The following is a 6,885-nucleotide window of genomic DNA, read 5'->3' as shown; positions in this document are numbered from 1 at the left end:
TAGGTTGGTTCTGCATCTCAGTTCAGTTCTGATCTATTATTCTTTTTCTGACCCGAAAAGAATAATCACTTGTACGGGTGACCAAACGGATGTGTACTTTTAATTGAACACATCCATCTTGCTCATAATTTCATCCTCTTCATAGTCATAGAAAGAAATAGGACCTCTTTACGTGTAAAATTGGAGATATACATCCGATAATCCTTAAGGCATTGAAAATATAAAACCTACAAAAAGAGAGAGAAACCCAAGGTAGCACCATTCTAAATATGTAAAATGCATGCTTTTATATCTTAGATTTCACACATAAATGTGCTCATCAGAATTCCCCCACACTTAGACTTTGCTAGTCCACGAGCAAAACAAAAAGAATAAAAAGTAACACAAAAAACTTAACTCACTTTCGTAGGAATCACGATTGCACTTAGCATGTGCAACAAGCCTTTAAACCCCTAGATTACCCCTAGTGGATGAGTTGTGTCTCGTGGGTGTTTACAATGAATATACACCCAAAATTCAGAAAAAAAGAAAATCAAATCCTACCCTTGGCTAAAGGTAAGGGTCATACCGATCCTGAGTAAAGATAATTCATCTTACACTTGATCTCGGGACCCCCACACTTGAAGTTTTCTTACCCCACATCAATTTCAGGCACAAGCATATTTCTTAATTCAGAACTCACCTTGTCTCTTCCAAAACATCCTTATCTTAAGGCAAGACCACTTGTGAAATAATAGGGAACCAAGGACTAAGGCGTTGGAGTGTTTTTTACCAAACAAGTTACTAAGGTATTTATAACATTTACACATACTTTCCTGCTATGTGGTTTTTTTTTCTTTTTCATAATAACTCTATCCTAATCCACTACTGTTGGCATGAATGACATGGTGGAACAAGCACCAGACACCCAAGTTACAATGTAGCTTCACTTTTTGCATATGCCCACATAGATAGTGACGCTAGAGTTCTTTTAGAAGTTTCCTCCGTAGGAATTTTGATCAAGACAGCATGCTTCCTAAGGCACAATGCCCTGTCTAGTTCTAAGGAAATCAACACTTATTTCTCATTTATACCACTTTCCACACTTCATTTAAAATTGTGTATTTGTCAACATATGCCAAATTGAAAAGGTCTCAACTCCAAATCAAGAGTACAAGGAACCCACATACTTACATATGATCCAACACTGTAAAACAAGGGTCTCTTATTTTTCAAAAGAGAGTCCCATCTCAAGACATAGGCTTGTTTCTTTTTTTCTCAACGAGGTTTTTATACGTTCAAGATGGGTACCTTAATCAAAATTATTTCTTTCAGACATCAAGCAACCGAATGGTATGATCATTAGCCAAAATTCAAAGTAGGACTTCATCCTTAGCAAGCTTAAAAACAAAAAGAAAAACAAACATAAACAGAGGAAAAAAAAAAAAAAAAAAAAAACTAGTTTCCCTCCCCCACACTTAATTAAAGCAATGTCCTTAATGCATGGAAAGAATCAAAAGCAAAAACAATGCAAGGGGGTCATACTTGATTAAAAGTTAGTCATCAGTGTAAAGAGGTTCAAGGAGATCCATGACCTCTTCACTAGCAGTAGTAGAAGCTCAAAGAATGGTTTTAGATGTTGATCATTGACCTTGAAAATTACATTTGTGCTAGGGTTTAAAACCTCAACAGCACCATAAGAAAAAATAGTCTGCACAATATAAGGACCATCCCAACGGGATCTCAACTTGCCTGGAAAAATATGCAACCTAGAATTGTAAAGCAAAACCTTATCATCAGGAGTGAAAGACTTCCTAAAGATTTATCTATCATAAAAACACTTGGTTTTCGCCTTATAAATCCTAGCATTGTCATAGGTATCATTTCTAATCTCCTCCAACTCTGCTAGTTGGAGTCCTTTATGAGTACCAGCAGTAGACAAATCAAAATTTAGCTATTTGATAGCCCAAAACGCCTTATGTTCAAATCAACCAGTAAGTGACATGGTTTTCCATACACCAGATGGTAGGGAGATTGACCCAAATCAATCTTATAAGCAGTCCTATGCGCCCACAAGGCATCCACCAATCGACTAGACCAATCCTTGTGATTAGGGTTGATAGACTTTTCCAGAATTTTCTTAATCTTCCTATTGGATACCTCAACCTGACCACTAGTTTGAAGATGATAGGGTGTAGCCAGCTTATCGGTGTTCCCATATTTCTTCATCAAGGCGTCAAAAGGCCTATTGCAAAAGTGTGCACCCCTATCACTAATAATAGCACATGGTGTGCCAAAGGGTGAAAAAATGTGCCCTTTTATAAACTTGATCACCACTTTGTGATCATTAGATTTATAGGCAATGGCTTCAATCCATTTGGAAACATAATCTATAGCCAATAAGATGTATAAATTCTTAGAAGAATTAGGGAATGGTCCCATGAAATCAATACCCCACACATAAAAAATCTCAACAACTAGAATTGGGTTGAGGGGCATCATATTTCTCTTAGTCACACATCCTAAAGATTGACAGGCTTTACAAGACTTGCAATACAAAAAAGCATCTTAGAAGAGACTAGGCCAATAGAATCAACACTGTAAAACTTTGGCCGCAGTCTTCTTCGTACTAAAATAGCCTCCACATGCCTGATCATGAAAAAAAGAGAGAATGGAATGTTGTTCATGATTAGGAACATATTATCGGATAATCTGATCCGGACATATCTTAAACAAATAAGGATCACCCCAGAAAAAGTACTTAACTTGGGAATGAAACCTATACTTATCTTGGGTGGACTAGTGATCTGGAGTCACACCTGAGACTAAGAAGTTGATAATATCAGCAAACCATGGTTTGACTGGACACTGCAAGTAATTGTTCATAGGAAAATTCTCATTGACTAGAGAAACAGTCAAGGAATTGGAAAGCCGGGATAAATGGTCTGCAACTAGGTTTTCACTTCCTTTCTTATCCCTAATATCCAAATCAAACACTTGCAAAAGTGAAATCCACCTAATGAGACGGGCTTCGGCATCCTTCTTCTGGACTAGGTATCTAAGAGCGGAATGATCAGTGTACACCACCACATGTGACCCAACTAATTAAGATTGAAACTTTTCTAGCGCAAACACAACAACTAAAATTTTTTTTTCAGTGGTTTTGTAATTGAGTTGTGCATCATTTAGGGTCCTACTAGCATAGTAAATGACAATGGGAAACTTATTAATCCTTTGACCCAAAACTACTTCTATGGCAAAATCAGAAGCATCACACATCAGTTCAAAAGGTTCAGTCCAAACAGGTGGTTGAACAATGGATGCTTTGGTTAGCTCATTCTTAAGTAGCTCAAAAGATTCTAGGTATTTTGTAGAAAACTCAAAAGTTTGATCTTTAGCAAGTAGTGAAGTGAGAGGCCTGGCTAACTAACTAAAGTTCTTAAGAAACCTTCTGTAGAAGCCAATATGACCAAAAAAAGACTGGACATCCTTAATAGATTGGGGATGTGGTAAATTAACAATTAAATCTACTTTGGCTCTATCTACCTTAATTCCCTCCTTGGATACAACATGGCCTAAAACAATACCAGATTTAACCATAAAATGGCATTTCTCCCAATTCAAAATCAAATTCTTAGATATGCACCTTTTCAAAACTAGGGAAAGATTGTGAAAACACTGAGAATAAGAATTCCTATGAATTGAAAAGTCATCCATAAATACTTCTAAGAATTTTTTGACCATGTCAAAAAAGATGCTCATCATACATCGTTAGAATGTAGTAGGGGCATTGCAAAGCCCAAAGGGCATACTCCTGTAAGCAAATGTTCCATATAGGCATATAAAAGTGATCTTATGTTGGTTCTCTAAAGCAATTGAAATTTGGTTATAGCCGAAATATCCATCAAGAAAATAATAGTATTCATGTCTAGCTAAACTCTCTAACATCTAGTCAATGAATGGCAATGGGAAGTGGTCTATCTAAGTTTCTGCATTAAGTTTCCTATAGTCTATGCACACTCTCGGCCCTGATTAGACATGAGTTGGAATCAATTTGTTATTGGCAGTGGGAACTACAGTAACACCAGACTTCTTGGGCATTACATGAACTGGGCTTACCCATTGGCTATCAGAAATATGATAAATTATTCCATAATCCAAGCACTTTAGGATCTCTTTCTTAATGACTTCCATCATCACTGGATTTACTCTTCTTTGGAGTTTCGTGGATGGTTTTGAATCCTCCAGAAGATGTATATGATATTGCACAATAGAAGGGCTTATACCCTTGATGTCAGTCATGGTCCAACCTAGGGCTTCCTTATTATCTTTTAACACTTTGAGTAATTCATCTTCCTGGCTAAAAGTCAAATCTGAAGAAATTATTACTGGAAGAGTTTGGTCAGGCCCTAGGAAAGCATACCTCAAATTAGATGGCAACTCTTTAAGATCTAACTTAGGTGGCTCAGCTATAAAAGGTTTGGAAATGGAATTAAAAATGGGTCCTAAGGGCTCCACAGGTGTGTGATGACTCAAGACTTCAGAAAAGAAAGTTTCACTATCATCTTCCAACTCATCCATACACTCTTAGAATTTTGAATCAAAATCAATATCAAAGTTGATAATTAAATCATTAGAAAAATATAGAAAATTCTCAAGCATATTGATCTCTTCTTCCATATGTGGTTGCTTGCCTATCCTAAACATGTTAAACTCAACAATTTGAGTGCCAAAATATAACCTCAGGAAACCATTCCAGTAATTGATTAATGCATTACTGGTAGCCAGGAATGGTCTTCCTAGAATTATGGGGATCTCATCATTTTTTGAGAAGGGCTTGGTATCTAATACAATAAAATCAACAGGAAAAGTAAATTCTCTCACCTTCAGTAAGACATCCTCAACCATCTCTTTAGGAATATTAACAGATCTATCTGCCAACTAAAGAGTAGTTCCAGCGGCTTTCTATTTTCCCAATCCTAGTTATTTATACATATAGTAAGGTAAAAGATTCACACTTGCGCCAATGTCAAGTAAGGCATGCTCAATGTAGGTGTTGCCTATTACACAAGCTATGGTAGGGCTCCTTGGATCCTTATACTTGGTGGCTATTGACTGAGTAATTATGGAACTAATGTTATCTGTCAAAAATGTCTTTTTTGGTACACCAGTGATACATTTGTGAGTACACAAATCTTTTAAGACCTTTGCATAGGAGGGGATCTGGGATATGACATCCAAAAGAGGGATGTTCACTTCTACCTTCTTGAAGACTTCTAAAATTTTATCCATAGAAGCAGCCTTCTTTTTGTTTACCAAGCGATTAGGAAAGAGGATAGGAGGAACATAAAGGCTGTTAGGGATTTGCTATTTTTCAGAAGAATCATATTTGGTTTTCTCAACCAAATCATCTTTAGTTTCATAAGAATCTTTAGGTTCATTAGACAAAACTAGAACAAGAGGCACACTTGTGTCCTCAACTGAAGGAGAGTTAACAGGAGTAATAGATTGGAAACATTTAGGAACACTCTGTTGGTACTCTCTACCAATCCTAAGGGCATAAACAATATTACATTGGTTTGAGGGCCCTTGTTCGGTTGGACATTGTACTACATTCAGTGGTGCATTAGTTGGTGCTTGTAAATTAACAAGCTGATGATGCCTAGGGTTAGGCTCCAGTTGACTGAAAAAAGTTTTCTTCTCCATCTCACGCAAAATTGAGACAACTTGGGTGAGTTCTCTCATAAGATTTTGATGGCTTGTCATGAGGAGGGTCATATTCTTTTCCAAATCACTTACTCTACTTGCCTCTCCAGTGTTGGTAAACCCAGGGGATTACTGATAAGATGATAGAAGAGGGGGCCTATGGAAACTAGCTTAAGGTCCTACATTTGGCCTAAGAAAAGTAGTTGGGGCAAAAGGTTATTGTGCAAAGGGAGGCCTTTGGGGTACAAATTGACCTTGACTATGAAAATTGGAAGGCCCTACTTGATTGCTCTGGTTCCAGGGGAAATTTGGATGATTTCTCCATCCTGGATTGTAAGTGTTACTATATGGATTATTCTGATATAAGATATTCACACTTTCATTAGAAGTGCCCCCAAAGGTGTTGGGGCATTCTTCTATGACATGTCCAGGGGCCTGGCACCAAGCACACATCTTAACCAAATTAACTGATGATGGCTCTCTAGGAACAATAGCCTCAATCATTTTGATAAGGCTATCTAAGTGGGCTTCCTTAGCTACTAATCCATCCACAAAATATCCTTTCCCTCCTATAGTTCTTTCACTCTCTTGAGTTGATTCTCACTCACTAGTTTTGTCAGCTAAGTCAAGTAAGAATTCCCATGCCTTTCCTTCATCTGTAAAGGATGTGAATCCCTCAGGGCACATAGACTCTATCATTTGTTTAGTTGGGTAATCAATACCCTCATAAATTATTTAACATAAATGTCATAAGTCTAGGCCATGGTGAGGGCATTCTTGCAGTAGATCCTTAAATCTCTCCATGAGTTTGGAAAAGGACTCACTAGGTTTTTGCCTAAACTGAAGGATATCACTTCAAAGCTTATTGGTCTTGTGAGTTAGGAAAAACTTCTTGAGAAAGGCATGTGGCTATGGAATTTTTGGGCAACCCATACAATCACTTTTTAGCTTGGTCTTTTAATGCAAAAGTGATGAACCTAAACTTAACAGCATCATCAGAAAGCTATTGGATCTTAATTAGATCACATACCTCTTCAAATTCCCTTAGAAATAGGTATGCATCCTCAGATGTCAACCCATGGAAGTGGGAAAACATAGTGATGTATTGAGATTTGAGCTCAAAATTATTGCCATGGGGCTTGTGGTAGAACTATGCAAGAAGGTTGGGCTATTCTAGCAAGGTAGAACCTATCTTTTAGA

General features: G+C 37.3%; 1 non-coding gene across 1 annotated transcript; it reads left to right on the top strand.

Moving 5' to 3' along the window:
* Positions 1–6,442: 6,442 nt before the first annotated feature.
* On the top strand, positions 6,443–6,549 carry LOC122062213. Its single transcript, XR_006134842.1, has one exon. It is a non-coding gene; the product is annotated as a small nucleolar RNA R71 (small nucleolar RNA).
* Positions 6,550–6,885: the final 336 nt, after the last annotated feature.

Source organism: Macadamia integrifolia, chromosome 14 (assembly GCF_013358625.1).
Source record: "Macadamia integrifolia cultivar HAES 741 chromosome 14, SCU_Mint_v3, whole genome shotgun sequence".
Classification (NCBI taxonomy): Eukaryota; Viridiplantae; Streptophyta; class Magnoliopsida; order Proteales; family Proteaceae; genus Macadamia; species Macadamia integrifolia.
This window is presented reverse-complemented; position numbering and strand designations above follow the sequence as displayed.